At 37.6% G+C, this 16,138-nt stretch overlaps 1 non-coding gene across 1 annotated transcript; it reads left to right on the forward strand.

Annotated features, from left to right (window-relative positions):
* Nucleotides 1-12,721: 12,721 nt before the first annotated feature.
* On the forward strand, nt 12,722-12,828 carry LOC138814778 (U6 spliceosomal RNA). The gene has a single exon (XR_011368087.1). It is a non-coding gene; the product is annotated as a U6 spliceosomal RNA (small nuclear RNA).
* Nucleotides 12,829-16,138: the final 3,310 nt, after the last annotated feature.

The following is a 16,138-nucleotide window of genomic DNA, read 5'->3' on the forward strand; positions in this document are numbered from 1 at the left end:
AATTCTAAATTGAGTCCTTAGGATAGTTTTGCATTAATAAAATGTACTTCATACATCCCTAAGTGTATTTCAGTAATAACTAATTGTACTAAAGTTGGGATGTGTTTTTTCTTTCAATTATTCATTTATTTTGTGGGAACATTATTTTTAAAAATCCTATATGTATATTAACCTAGAAATTAATTGCTTTTATCCTATCTACCAACTAATAGATTGTGGATTCACCTTTAGTGAAGAGTTTAATGCTCTACTTGACAGAGAAAAAATTCTTTTCCCCAGAAGGCTTTATGATTTTCCAGCTCATTTAGAATATTTTCAACAGGAAAATCTGAGGCTAAATCACAGAGGTTCTTTCCTGACTACCTCATTTGCCAATCTCCCAGCCATGCTTCCAGAATCTTCTGATCATTGTCAACATCAAGAAAGAATGAAAGGATCTCTGGTGAGGTGTTTTTTTTTTTTTTTATTTCTCATGTTTTTACATTGCATTTTATGTCCCTAAGGGTGTCCAGGCTTGAAAAGGACAAAAACAATTTCAGCTTTAGGAACATGTTTCTAAATCAGATAAAGATGACTTGTAGATTAAGTAATTATAAAATCTTATATTCTTTTTTTTAATATTATTTTATTTTATTTGAGAACATACTGTACAGAGGGGCTACAATTACATGGGCAGGATAATGCATACATTTCTTACCAAGCATTGCAGCCTCCTCCTTTGTTTACCCTTCACCTCACTTCCCAGCCTCCCCCCTCCCCCCACCCAATTATACCCCCCTCCCCCCCCGACATTGTAAAGCTGGTTTTGACATGACATTTTGTACTTCTCATTGTTGCAACAGGTCCACCTGAATCCTTAAACGACTTGTTTGCCCCCATCTCCTCCACATGTTATACTGACATCAAATATAGTGAAAGCGGGGGTTACACTGTGGGGGAGGGACATACAAAGCAACAAAGAAATAATCTTATAAATGCATTAGAAACATATGCATGAAAGAAACGAAAACATTAAAATACATATTTAAGGGTTCATTTTCCTAACATCACATTATCTGACTTTTTCTGTTTGACTCATACCTATACTAGATATTGCAAATAAGGGAAACCATGGGACCTATGCTTCTTTGGGCCTGGCTTACTTCACTTAATATAATTTTTTCCAAGCCTTTCCATTTCCTAACAAATGGGGAAATGTCATTCTTTCTGATGGAGGCATAGAATTCCATTGTGTATAAGATCTTTACTAGCCATACAATGGACAAGGGTCTCACATCTAAAATATACTTGGAACTAAAAAAATTAAACCACCCAACAACAAATCCTCAAAGAAACAACTGCCCAATAAATAAGTGGGCGAAAGACTTAAAGAGAAGCTTCTCTGAAGAAGAAAGAAGGATGGCCAATAGACACATGAAGAAATGTTCAACATCCCTAGCTATAAAAGAAATGCAAATCAAAACAACATTGAGATATCACCTCACTCCAGTTAAAATCTTATATTCTAAGTTGAGTGCAGATCTGTTTCCATTTGTGTCTTGTTATTCTGATATGAGAAAAGGTGGTAACATTTGTTATGTGATTCAATGACACCAAGTAGGTGACTTCTGGAAGGTGAAGATTCACTAGCAGCTTGTCAGAGATCACATCCCCATGAGCAACACTGAACTATCTTAATGAAGTTTTACAAGAGTTGCTGAAATAATGTGATCCCATACAATTTTGGATGTGGTAGGGGACTGAGAAAGGTGTGTGTACTTAAATTACTGTCCTTACATAGTTTTTGGATTGTTCCATGGTCCTTAGCTTACCTGATTTTTAGCCTATGTTTGATAATATAATCTGTGGCCTTTCTAGAAATCTGTCTGTCTGATTCTAAGGTATCTTTACAAGACTATTTTTCTATGGTTTTCTCTGTTCATTCTGTTTCCTGCTTATTAGATTTCTTTACGTCCTTCTTTCTAATTTGTCTCTTTTTCTCTCTGTCTCTTTCTCTCATTTCCTCTTCTCTCCAATTATCTCTTCGTTTTTTCTTCAAATGCTCTATTTGGGAACCAGTTTTTCTTATTGATCAATTTTCCTTTGCTGATATGTCTCTTAAAATGGACATTTCTCTTACCATTGTAGAGGAAAATTGTTGTTAACCATAATCCGACATAGTTATATATTAATCTGGAGCCAAAGAAAATCAGACAAACACATATATAAAGAAAAAGAGATTGCTGGGTCATAGGGGAGCTCTATGTGGAGTATTTTGAGCACCAATCCCACTTTTGGGTATTTACCAAAATGTTCACAAACAAAACCACACTAAAGGTACCAGCACGACTATGTTTATTGCAGCATTATTTACCATAGCTAAAATAGGGAACCAACCCAGATTCCCCTCAGTAGATGAATGGATCAAGAAAATGTGGTATATATACACAATGGAATTCTATGCCTCCATCAGAAAGAATGACATTGTCCCATTTGTTAGGAAATGGAAAGACTTGGGAAAAATTATATTAAGTGAAGTAAGCCAGGCCCAAAGAAACATAGGTCACATGGTTTCCCTTATTTGCAATATCTAGTATATGTCTGAGTCAAGCAGAAAAGGCCAGATAAGTTGATGTTAGGGAAATGAACCTTAAGATATGTATTCAAATGTTTTTTTTTCTTTCATGCAATTGTTTCTAACACATTTATTAGATTATTTCTTTGTTGCTTTGTATGTCCCTCCCCCATGATATAACCCCTACTTTCTCTGTATTTGATGTTGGTATAATTTGTGTAGGGGAAGGGAAAAAACAAATCGTTTAAATAGGGATACAAGTGTACCTATTGCAACAATGAGATGCACAAGTCATTATGTCGAAAAAGAATTTTACAACTTTTTTGGGCTGGGAGGAGGTTTGGTTGGGGGGGGGGGCGGAGGGAGGATGGGAAGGGGAAACAAATGAAGAGGCTACAATGCTTTATAAGAGTGTACACATTATCTTGCCCATATAATTATAACCCCTCTGTACAGCATTTTCACAATAAAAAAGCAGAAAAAAGCAAAAAAAAAAAAATATAAAAGAGAGATATAGTGAAACCTGGGTTCCCAAGGCTAAGTAGCACTTGGGCCTTGAGTCTCTACAATCAAACATTTTTTCTTGAATTTACATAGAGCAAGTAACCATGGATACATGAAAAATATAAAGCATCTAGCTAGGTACGAGTTACTCACACCCATAATCCTAGCTAATCCGGAGGCAAAGATATGAGGATTGCAGTTCAAAGCCAGCAGGGTCAGGAAAGTCATTGAGACACTCATCTCAAATTAATCACCAGAAAACTGAAGTGGTGCTATGGCTCAATTGGTAAAACAATAGCCTTGAGTTGAAGACCTCAGGAACAGTACTGAGGCCTAGAGTTCAAGCCCCATGACCAAGAAAATAAATAAACATCTATATTAATATTACCATCAGAGCCGAAACAGAGTTTGTGAGAGACACTTTTTTCCCTTGTTTTGAGAGAGGAGACTGCAACCAGACAATGTCTAGACCTGATATACACATCACCTTTGCCTTCAATGTCAACAGCACTGAAAATTCAGCATTTCCAGCACTAAGGAAGGAGTGTGACACTCCAGTCTCTTAACTCTCTCAAGAATTGTCTGTTTTAACCCTTCTGTGGCCAGCCCTCAGGATTCTGAGATGTCAGGGTGGACTTGCCACCTCATAGCATTTCCACTTTTAGCTCAACTTCAGAGTTCTCTGCAGACAGTTAATAGCAACAAAAAGATTTTCCTGACTCTATTTTCTTTTTTTGGCCTAACCTCATTTGATGTGATACGGTTTCAAATTAAATATTGTATTTTCTTTCTAATAAATTTAACTGTTGTTCTAACTGCTGTAGATTTTCTTCAAAAGAAGTAGTTTAGGCTAGCACATTGCATGGAGGAATTTTTTTCAAATGACTTTAATTGTTATAACAGAGGTGATATACAGAGAGATTCCAATTATGTGAGTCAGTTAATGAGTATATTTCCTTTCATACACTGTCTTCCATTCCCTCATTCTCTCCCAGTTCCTCCCTTGCGTCTATACTCATGAGTTATATAGTTTACTTCATCAATGTCTAATGACCTCCACTACTACACTTTTCCACCCTATTTGCCTTGAGTTCTACAGCTTTCCCTGTGATGAGCAGACTACCAAAGAAGGAATACAATTCTGAATTTAGGACAGAATGGTTATAGTAAAAGAGACCTATCTCAGGCATTCAGAGGTTAGAAATGTGGAGAAATATCTTCAGTTATGTAGGTCAAACATGGAAGAGAATGTGGCAAGCCCAAAGCCAAATGCCAAAGGGAGAGAAATTTAACAAAATACCCTGAAGTTGAAACAAGTTTTAAAAGGGAGAGCTGGGCTTAATGGGAATAGGGCAGAAGAATGGAGATGGAAATGGTTGATTAATACAGTCATAACCCTCAATGTACATATTTGAGAATATAAATAGGAAACTTGAAGGGAAAATGGGATTGGGGTAAGTGAAGGAAGAAAAATGGAAAGTGTGAAAATGATCCAGATGCATTGTACATTGAAATGCACATGTACACTCTCTTCAACACTGACATGATGAAACGAAATCCCTTTGCACAACTAGCTAAAAATTAAGTTTTTGAAGTTTGAATATTGAGACCAGAAGCATAAGCATTTAGAGATAAATTAGAGGATTGCATCGACATATTCTTGAGGCTTGTGCTCCTTTCAATATACAAAAATTAATAAGTGTCAAATCTACTGCAAATGTAAATTTTATTTTGTAAATTAGTTTTGCAAATTACTTAGAATATACAGAACCAAATAACACTATTCCTTCCCTTCCAATAAAAAAAGTCTTATTGACCTTTAAGTTGCTCAGTTGTTTCTAAATATCTTAAAGTAATGCATTGGAACTAATTTCATTCTACATTTAATTTTAACTTTTAAATCACTAAATTCTTTTAAAATCCTCTCACTTTGATACAGGTCTGGATAGATAACTGATGTGGGTAGAATCAAAATTACATATATGCTTACCTAATTTTCTCACTTCTGGGCCATAGAATACAGATGGTCCTTGTTAGGAAAATGGAGGCGAGTGGAAAAGGAATAGGATGGACTTGATCATCAACAAACAAGGACTGTTTATTGATGAACAGTGAGGGGCACAGCCTTTCCAGTGGGTTTGGAGGTTGTGTGAGGGATCTGGGACAGGATCAGGGTTTTTATAAAAGATCTGAGCAAGGAGGTAGAGGTTAATGAAAAGCTCCTAGGTCAAGAAAGGTGGGGGCCTTTCAGTTGGGACCACAATGGGATGTGTACAGCTGGGCTTAGGTGGATTGCCCTTCCTGTAATTCAAAGGAGTTCACAAATACCCGGGATTTAGGGTCGGGGTCAATTCATCATATTCCATCTTGATAGAATGTTAGGGCCAAGAGGTGAGAGGCAAGTTCTTCATATAGGGTCTTTGAGACATAAAAAGAATTGTGATGAGTGGGAGTATCATGGAGTTATGAGAACAAAGCAGATTCCCATCATTTGTAACCCTGAAGGAGTATAAAATGTGGAGGGGCATCATGGTCTTTTCTGGCTATTTCCTGCTGGCATGAGGGTTTAAAGGAGTCACTGGGGCTGGGGTCTTTCAGGTCTGTGTTGGATCCAGGGCAGTGTCAGCAAAGCCTCTGGTTGCCTGCAGTAATAGGATGGCCTTGACTTGGTCCCAGATCCTGAATGAGGACTGTTATCCTGTTAGAGAGAAACTTGAAAATGATGAGATCAGTCAAAAGGCTGACAAGGTGGCAGGACTAGTTCATATGAGTGACACAGTAAAACAAACCCTGGGCACAAGCCATAAATGTTCCATTTGTATCATGAGCCCATAACCAGTCAGAAGTTAGGCCTGGATTGGAGAAGTTAAGGGCCTGGTGTGAGACCTTGATCATTTCCTATCAATAGCAGGTAACAAAGGCAAGAATGTAAATTCCTGTCCAGTTAGAAGTTAGACAGATACAGACAGTAGATGGACAAGCTTCTCAACTTGTGTCTATTGACCGCTTGGCTCTGGTTAATTTTGAAAAGGTAGGCACGAAGTGGCTGATGTGACATCATCTCTTATTCTTTTCCACCTTGTCCTGGACGTGTAGGTGCTTGTGGCTTAGATATAGGCTTTGGACTCAAGGCCTGAGGGAATTCCCTGAGCACTTCAGCTCAAAGCTAGCACTTTGAGTCACAAGCTCACTTTTAGCCGTTGGCTCGTTAATTTTTGAGCCTGCTTCCAGCCTGGCTCTTTGCTGATTATAGAGTCTCAGAGGGATTTTTCTGCCCAGGCTGGCTTTGAACTGCAATATTTGCCACAAAAAATCTTTTATTATTTCCAATTAAAGCAACCAGAAATTAATAGGAACAAGTAGAGCTTACATGCATCCTGTCAAGAATTGATCAACAAATACTTGCCAGAACTCTACAATGACAAAACTCAATTGATGGGATGAGAGTTTGAACACAGCTTGGATGCCTGGAAAACCTGATAACCAATTTTACAAGAGGCTGTCCTGGCCTACACATGTTTTAACACCATAACAATGCAGCTGGCTTTCTCAGGTCAGGCTTGGAAAGGTTTCCAGAGAGTTTTCCAGGAGTCTTAGTTTTTGTAAATCTAAAGCAGTCTTTTACCAAGAATCAGCTGTGTGTGATGGAGTCAGTCAGAAGTCCAATCTACCATGGTGGAGGTAGGATAGTCCAAGCAAGATCTTGGCCAGAATCTGTCCCTCGGATGAATTGTTAGATCTCCTGCTTTGTTGCTTACAAATTTATACAAAGATTGGTTAAGACACTTGACTTTAGATGGACATAGAGAATGACATGATAGTTTTAATGTAAATCACAGCCAACAATTACATACAAACTTTTACTCATAAACTGTCTTTTAAGGCATATTCATCCCATCTTCTACATACTCAAATTTTCTGACAGAAACAAATATGTGGAACAAACATTTTTAGAAAATTCTTACCTCCTTACCGGTGTTTATCCTCACAGCTGGCTAGGAGCTGAACTGGGTCTCACTACTTTTACTACTACCCTTGAAAAAGATGTTTTCTTATAACAAACAGCACATTTGTTGAGAAATATCACTACCAAGAATTATAAGAAGATAATTTTTACACAGTTTTTATGTATTATAATGAGATTATGTTGAACGTGCTCTCTGTCTCTCTCTCTGTCTGTCTCTGTCTCTGTCTCTGTCTCTGTCTCTGTCTCTCTCTCTCTCTCTCTCTCACACACACACACACTTAAACAAACGTTTTAAGGTGCGTAGGTTTTTAAAAAAATGAAAATCGGCTATAAGATTGTTTGGAATTCCAATGGCAAAGTGATATTGTTTTGACCAATATGATAAAAAACCATGTGTTCAAGGCAATACCAAACAAAATGCAAGGCAAATTTTGACAAACAGAATTTCCACCTTTAAACAAACATTGACAACAAGAGAAGGAACCCTTTAAATCAATTTTGGTGATGAGGTGGTTTAGTATTTTAAATTGAACATTTGAACCATTAGAACAGTGAAGAGTATAGAGGAGATAGGTTGGTGGAAGTGTGGGGGTTGAAGAAAAACCCATCATGTGGTCTTTGTCTCTTGCTAGGTTCAGCTTCCAAGGCATGTAGAGAGAATTGGGGGAGGAGGTGGTTGAACAGGTTTTTAAGGGGAAAAGATAGCACTTTTAACCTGCAGATATTTAAAGGGAGGATGTGGCATAATGAAGTTACTGAAAAGGTAGTTTGAATAATTGGATAAAGTTATTGGAAGAGGTGAGAGGGAGGGATTTTTCTTTGGTAGCCACTTAGAGGAGAAATTAAGAATCTAGATTTTGAAGTGAGTGGACTCAGGAAAGAGGAAAGGACTGTATTATTGTCTAAGTCCCTAAGAGAAGAAGGATTGGCTTGTTTCTATTATGGGATTTCAGGGTGGTAAAGGAAGAGAGCAGCAAAATACAGAGGCTTTCCTCAGTGTGTTTGTCAGCCAGCCTCAGTCAATAACAGATTAACGAATTGTCCAGACCAGAGGACCATTTAATTATGGTCTGGAAGGGAAGAAGGTGTATTAGCCATAGAAGAGGGTTGAGAAATGTATAAGTATGGAGGGGTTTGTTTAGAAGGATTTTTAACAGGACTCATAGCTTGTTGTTTTACCTTTGGAGGCCTATGCCCACCCCCACCTTGTGTCAGCTACACAAGCATGCAGACAGGCAGGCACAGAGACTGGGGTCAGCAAAAGGAGTTTGCTTGAAACAGACACAGTTTTAGCCTAGAGAATATGGACCAACTGCAAATACCAAGAGTGTAGTTAGAAGAGCAAGGAAGGAGAAAAGGTTCTTTTGTGATGGAGGTCATCAAAGAAAAGAGAGATAGAGGGAAATGGAGAGGGGGAGAGAGACAGATTGAGTTGCTACAAGATAAGGAGTTACTTTTTTAGAGGAAACGTTGGGTGGCTCCTGGCAGAGAAGGGCTTGGTGAGCAAGGCAGGAGAGTGGAGAGGGAGCCCTCTGGAGTGGAGGTCAGAGAAGGACTTGGTGGACCGAACAGAACAAGCAAAGTGAGGATTTTCTGGAGCAGAGCTTGAGGAGGGCTTAGGTTTAGGGGACCTCAGACTCCTCCCAGTTTCATTGGAGAATTGTTTAAATCAGCAAGAGTGAAACCTAAGGTTCTGAATTTAGGTCAGCAGTGCCATGGTAATGAGACCAGATTTTGGAATAAAAACAAGTCAGTTTTGGTTTTTTATGACTGTAAATCAGTCAGCCCAAAGTCTTAAGTTTAGACAGCAGGCATGCCAATGGGGTGTCTTTGGGAGACAATTTGGAAATTTTGGTAGGACTATGGATCCTGTCCTGATGCTCCAGGCACCCCTGGTGCTTTGAGAAGCCAGACGGATGGATCCCAATAATTAAGAGAGGGCATCCCCAAAGGTCCTAATTAAAGGGTATCAGGGTATAAGGAAAGAAGAGACTTCTGGAGTCTCTGTACCCCACAGACAAGAAGGAAGGGAGGGAGTCCTGCCCTCCTGGGGTCCATGTCAGGTGCCTACACCACAGACCGGGCTAGTTACCTTGTCCTGAAGGCTTTTAGGTATTGGGTGAAGTCAGTCAAACAGAGAAGAGCCTCCTGCCTGGAGATCAGAGTCCAGGGACAGGGTAAAGGATAGAGAATAGGGGGAGAGATAAGGCCTTTTCTGAGCTTACGCACTGGGGCAATAATACCTCAAGCCACAGCAGCGTGGCCATCCACTGCTTGCACTGCTTACAAAAGCAAAGGCTAGGAGGTTTTTCAGGTGTCTGTTTAGCCCAAAGTAAGCTCAGAGGGCTCTGTGCTTCTGATGAAGAAAAGCCTTGGAAGGAGGAGGAAGGTAGCAGAAAGGCTCCGTGAGAGGTGGCAAGGAGGTGGGTGGCCCCTTGGCAGAGGGCACCTACTTACTCCTGGTGCGTTTTATCTCCTGGGTGTCAGCACCATATGTTAGGAAAATGGAGGAGAATGGAAAAGGAATAGGCCTGACTTGATCACCAACAGAAAGGACTCTTTATTGAGGAACAGCCAGGGGCACAGCCTTTCCAGCAGGAATGAGGTTGTGTGAGGTAGCTGGCACAGGATCAGTGTTTTATAGGAGATCTGATCAAGGAGGTAGAGGTTAATGAAAAGCCCCTAGGTCAAGAAAGATGGAGGACATTCAGTTGGGTCTGAGATGGGATGTTTACAACTGGGCCTAGGTGGATTGCCCTACCTGCACATCAAAGGAGTTCACACATACCTGGAATTATGCCTGGAGTCCGTATGGACTTGGGATAATAGGGTGGGGGTCAACCATTCAGGCCAATTGGAAAAAGTTAGCGTTCCGAGCTTTTCTGCATATAAACACTCCATCAACATTTTCTTATTAGAGGATTATTCAAGATTAGCTATATGTTGATTGATAATAACTGAGCTTGACAGAAAGGTGAGGGAAAACTGTCTAGTCTCCAATGAGGTTCTGACTTGTATTTCACAAAGTGTTATGAAAGCACTCAATGAGAAATCTTGTAGCTGCATTTCTTAAAAGTGCTTGCCTAGGGGCTGGGAATGTGGCTTAGTGGTAGAGCGATTGCCTTGCATGTATGAGGCCCTGGGTTCGATGCCTCAACACCACATAAGCAGGAAAAAAAAACCAGAAGTGGCTCTGTGGCTCAAGTGGTAGAGTGCTAACCTTGAGCTGAAGAGCTGAGGGACAGCTCCCAGGCTCAAAGTTCAGGCCCACGACCGGACCCCCCAAAAAAATTTAAAAACAAAAGTGCTTGCCTGGTTACACTTTCTGATAATGTGTCAATTCAAGTACTTCTTGGAGTTCCAAACCATTCAATTTTGCTGTATTAGAAACTTGTTACGTTTTGCGGACAGCTCTTGGTGATGAAATTTGTGCTTTTTAAAATTGCTTTCCCAATTCCATCCACAAAATGCAGACAAAAATTATCTGAAAAAATTCATATCTGTTGATATTGCATATACATTTACTTTCCATTACAAACCTAGAATGCGGTAAAATTTCTCATAGCAATTACACTGCACTAGATTGTGGGCAGTTTCTAATGTAAATAATATATTTATTTTTGTAGAGAATTTGAGTATCCAAAATTTTAATATGCCTGTCATCCTAAAAACAATACCTTGCTGATATTGAATGACAAATATAACTTCCCATAAGTACAGAAATTTTCCTTGTATCTTTCTAATATATACTTTTATTGTAAAGGTACTGTACAGAGGGGTTACAGTTACACAAGTAAGGAAATGAGAACATTTCTTATTGAGCATTGTTAACCCCTCCTGTTTTTCCTCTACCATCCCTTCCCTTTACACCACCACAACTCCTCCCTCCATCCCCCTCTGATAGAGTGTCTTGTACATCCTATTGTTACAATGGATCAACCTGTATCCTTTCCTTATATCTTAAATGAAGAAATGCTGGCTTGTTTCATGCTGATTCTACTTGTGTTGACACACCTAAAGTCACTCTCCAAGTCCAAAAGCACATAAATGAAGTGCAAATCATCTTTTGTCAGTGGTATAATTGTGTTCTACACATTTATTGACAGGATACAAACCTTAATACATATATACATTTGAAGGCATTTGATGTGTGAAAACCCGTCAATATAAAATATAAAGTGATTTTGAAAAAAATAAAAGTGACTCAGAAGAAATTATAAATGCAAAAACAGTCTTTACAGAAACAAATTCTTAGAGATATTTCATGACTTTGAAAAGGATAAAGTGGCTGAAATTAATATAAATTTAGAAGTATGACAATTCACAAAAATATAAAAAGATATACATGTATATCATTATATAAGCCAAAGCAGAAAGCAAATGTTGTTTAGATGACTTTTTAAAATACACTTTCTCAGGAACTGGGAAGGGGTTTCAGTGGTAGAGTGCGTGCCTAGAATGAATGAGGCCCTGGGTTTGATTCCTCAGTACCACATCAGTACAAAAAGACAAAGGTGGTCCTGTGGCTCAAGTGGTAGCACTAGACTTGAGCTAAAGAGCTAAGGGAAAGCACCCAGGCCCAAGATTTCAAGCCCCACGACCAACAAAAACAAAATCAAAACACAAAAAATCATTGTCTCTCACTTTTGTGTCCTCAAATCTGTAAGACGGCTGCTTCAGCCTAGGGCTAAGATTTTAGCTGTGGACACTTAACACTCCTGATTCAGACTCTACTTGAGAAAAATTTTAATGAATATTTTGTTCTTAATTTTGTTCTTTGTAAATTCATATGCACCTATAATACATGGTGTGGCCATCCCAGTAACATTCTCAAAGTACCTCCTAATGACGACTTACAAAAAGTTGTATTATATTACAACAAGGAAAACAATGCTACAATAAACAAAACCAATCATTAAATATTAATGATTAATAAAATGAAAAATGAAACAATTACCAGTGTTTCCAGTATTTGAAGTATACTACATATTAGGTTTTACTATTTTTTCATAATCCTGTACATTTAAAACTGCCTAAGATTATGATGTTCAATAAGAGTTTTATAGGCTATGAGTAGTCTTTAAAGTTTCCCACTAAGATTATTATTTATGGCTCATCTCATCTGTATATGGCTTATATCACCATTTGTTCCTCGCTAACCTATAAAGTAAGGAAGCCCTAAAGTTTTAACAGAAACTGTGGAATTAACAAAGTCTTAACTCTTCACTCTGCTTCTTTACACAAAGAATTTGCAAATTCTCATTAGTAAAATTTCTATAAACTCTGAAATGTACACACTTAGTAGTATATGCTGCTACAATAAATCTTAAATACTTTATGGAAAAGTTTTATGACCTGTCATACAGTCTTAATTTTGGCATATATATAAGCAAATTCCCAAAATTAAAAATATTTAAAACATTAAAACTTTTAACAAACCTTAACACTTGCTTCAATGTTCATTATGAGAGGTGCCTTGTATAGAATAATTGAATTCCTCCTCTTACACATCTCTTGAACAACAAATATCTTGATTATATTGTTTTTGACATGCCAATCTTGACTTTATTCATAAATGTGTGCTTATATAAGAAACACATGGTTTTAAAATTTCACAACAATTCTTTAGAACTTACTTTTTGTTGAATTGTTTAGTTTAAGAAAATCAATTACACTTTATATATAAAAAATGTTCTGTGCTCAATTCGGCAGCACATACACTAAAATTGAAATGATACAGAGAAGAGTACCATGGCCCCTGTGCAAAGATGACAAGCAAATTCATGAAGTGTTCCATATTTTTACAACAGACGCTGGAGTGGATGTGGCCAGAAAGGAACCCTACCGCATTTGAACCCTACTGCATTCTTGGGTGGGAGTGTAAACTTGTTCAGCTACTTCGGAAAGGAGTATGAAGGTTCCTCAAAAGATTCCACATAGCGCTCCCCTATGACCCAACAAATACTACTTCTGGGCATTTACCCAAATGATCACAAACAAGACCATACTAAAACTACTAGCACTACTATATTTATTGCAGCATTATTTACCATAGCTAAAATATGGAACCAACATTGATGCCTCTCAGTACATGAATGGATCAAGAAAATGTTATAGATAGATAAATAGATAGATTGATTGATTTCCTGTGTGTGTGTGTGTGTGTGTGTGTGTGTGTGTGTGTGTGTGTGTGTGTGTGTGTGTGTGTGAGAATAGGAATTCTATACCTCCATCTGAAAGAATGACATTGCCCAATTTGTTAGGAAATGGAAAGGCTTGGAAAAAAATTATATTAGTGAAGTAAGCCAAGTCCAAAGAAACATAGGTCCCATGGTTTCCCTTATTTGCAATAAATAATATATGTCTGAGATAAGCAGAAAAGGTCAAAAGCTATGTGCATATGACCAGATAAGATGATGTTAAATGAAATGACCCCCAAAGTAAGTACACAAGTGGGTTTTTTTCTTGCTTGCTATTATTTCAAACGTATTTATAATGTACGATGTATTTTATTGTTTCTTTATATGTTCCTCGCCCACAGTATAACCTCTGTTTTCACTGTATTTGATTTTGGTGCACCTGAATCTTGTATATACACTTAGCTAATTGGGGAGGGGAAAGAAGAAACAAAATGGTTAACTAGGAATACTGGTCCACCCATTGTGACAATGAGATGCACAAGACACTATGTTGAAAGTTGAACTTTACAATTTAGGTGGGGTTGGGGGGGGATGAAGGGGAGTGTACTTGTAGAGATGTGAGGAAGGGATGGTGGGGGAAAAAACCAAGGAGGAGGTAACAATGCCTGAGAGGAAAGGGACTCATTACCTTGCTCTTGTAACTGAAACCCCTCTGTATGGTATTTTAACAATAAAATACATATAAAAATGTTCTGAGATGGAAAAGTTTATTTCCTCTATTATACCCATATAATATCATTAACTAAGAAATTAATGCAAAACACTGACGTGAATAAGTGTGTGAGTGTGTGTGTATGTGTGTGTGCCTGCAAGTTGGCGTGCTCAGAGTTTGAACTTAGGGCTTTAAGGTCTTGCTAGGCCTTTCCCCTCTAGTTTGGTGAGCTAGTATATTAGCTACATCTCCATTCATGCTCTTTTCTAGTTCATTAAAATTTTTGAAAAATAATGTCATGATTTTTTGCTCTGATTGGTTTCCAAATGTTATCCACAGAACTCAGCCTTCTGAGTACATATCCTGAGTAGTCAGGATTACAAGGGTGACCAACCAGCACAAGGCTTTCAGAAACATATTAAATGTAGAAGAAAATTTACTTCATGAGTGCTTGTTTTATCATCTACATTTAAAGCATTTTGGAGTGATTATATGTGAATTTATTTCGTTTTTGGAGTCTTAAAAGACAGTACGTGATGATATTTAAAAATTTTACTACTTTTTAAAAAGGAAACTGGAAATGTGGAACAGAAGAAATTTGGCTCTCTTTGGACCTCAATTTATAAGCTCATCTCTGTGCATGATAACCCAATGTCACCAACACAGTCTGTGTTGAAGACAAAATGTGGCAGAAAACAAACACCCTTGGCAACAATTGCTATGGTATTATTTCTTGGACAATATGTATATTGAATTGAGTGTGTAAGAGAATGGAGAGATTTTACCTACTTTTTTTGTATTGCTGAAAGACTTTTGGAAACTTTGACTGATTTCCTTCCTCATTGTGTGTCTTTGGACCGTGCACTTAGTGCCTTTAATTACAATTTTTCCCAACATTATAATGGTAATAACATTAGCATTACAGCAAATATTATCTTAAGAATTAAGAGGCATGACACTGGTGAAATACTTAAGTTTCTATGAATAAGCTTTGAGTTTGGTCAGCAATTTTTAATACTAAATATAATTCCATATGTATTACAGAAACCATTACATGTAGCGAGAAACCAGAACTAATGTTATCAATTGACTGTGATCTGCTTTCAAGGAAGCCAGGTGGATAACTTCTCATGCTGTAATTCAAACTGGTTATCTTGTCTTGATATTGTAAAAATATCAGGGACAGAATAATGAAGAAATGTTGTGCACTGAGCTGAAGCGCGTATGAAAATGTGCAAAACTGATAAAACGTAAACTTATCTGAGCAGTATATTGTGTTTTACATCATTTAAGTTACATTGCAAAGATAGGGAGACCTAGAAGAATGAATTCTACTTTTGATACCCTATCATAGGGACTTAGAAGGATGAACTTACCTCATGCTTGAAGAGGCATCATCGGATGAGAGGAACAGTGTTTTTTTGTTTGCTTCCTTCCATTTATTCTTCAGTTTGAAATCTGAACTACTTGAAACTGAAGGAAACCAAGGGAAATCAGACATGCAGGCTTTGGAAAGAGCAATAAACATAAAATAAAATAAATATAGCCTTGTAAAAGGTCAAACTAAATTGAGTTTTATAGTCTCAAGTGATCTAAGCAATATCATGATATTGAAAATTTTAAAATGTTAGGAGTTGCTTAATGTTTTCCTTTCTACTACCTTGAATTAATTATTGATTTTGTATAGAGAGCTTAAAGATGAGATTAACAAGTAACATGAATAAAAATGGACAAAAGTTCTGAATAGGCCTGTTTTCCAAAAAGCCCTGAAAATCACAGTGGGTTTACAAAGTTGTGTTTAATACCATTTCTATACTGGCTTAGTGAACAGAAGTCATTAGAGAAATGCAATTCAAAATTACTATGATACTACTTCATAACTATTATAACTCTTACAAAAAACCCCAAAAGAACCAGGTATGGTGGTAAAGGTTTGTAATTCCAAGCATTTAGGAGGTTGGACTAAGAGGAATTGAGTCTAAAGCCAGTCTGGGTTACTTCACCTATTAGAAACATGCACTTTCATAAAACTCAAAAGGCAATAATATTGGTGAGAGTATGGAGAAAAGAAAATTCTCTACACTCTTGGTCAAAATACAGGCTCGTATTCTCGTTGTAGAAATTAGTATGCATTTTCTAAAAAAATGCAAAGTTGAAATATCATCTGACTCACCAATCATGTGATTGTTTCTCTCTGGGTAACTCGTAAATATATTTGTAGTTCATTGTTATTCACATTATTCACAACAGCAGCCAAGATA

The sequence above is a fragment of the Dipodomys merriami genome, unplaced genomic scaffold, assembly GCF_024711535.1.
Source record: "Dipodomys merriami isolate MVZ:Mamm:240054 unplaced genomic scaffold, mDipMer1.0.p SCAF_61, whole genome shotgun sequence".
Taxonomy (NCBI): domain Eukaryota; kingdom Metazoa; phylum Chordata; class Mammalia; order Rodentia; family Heteromyidae; genus Dipodomys; species Dipodomys merriami.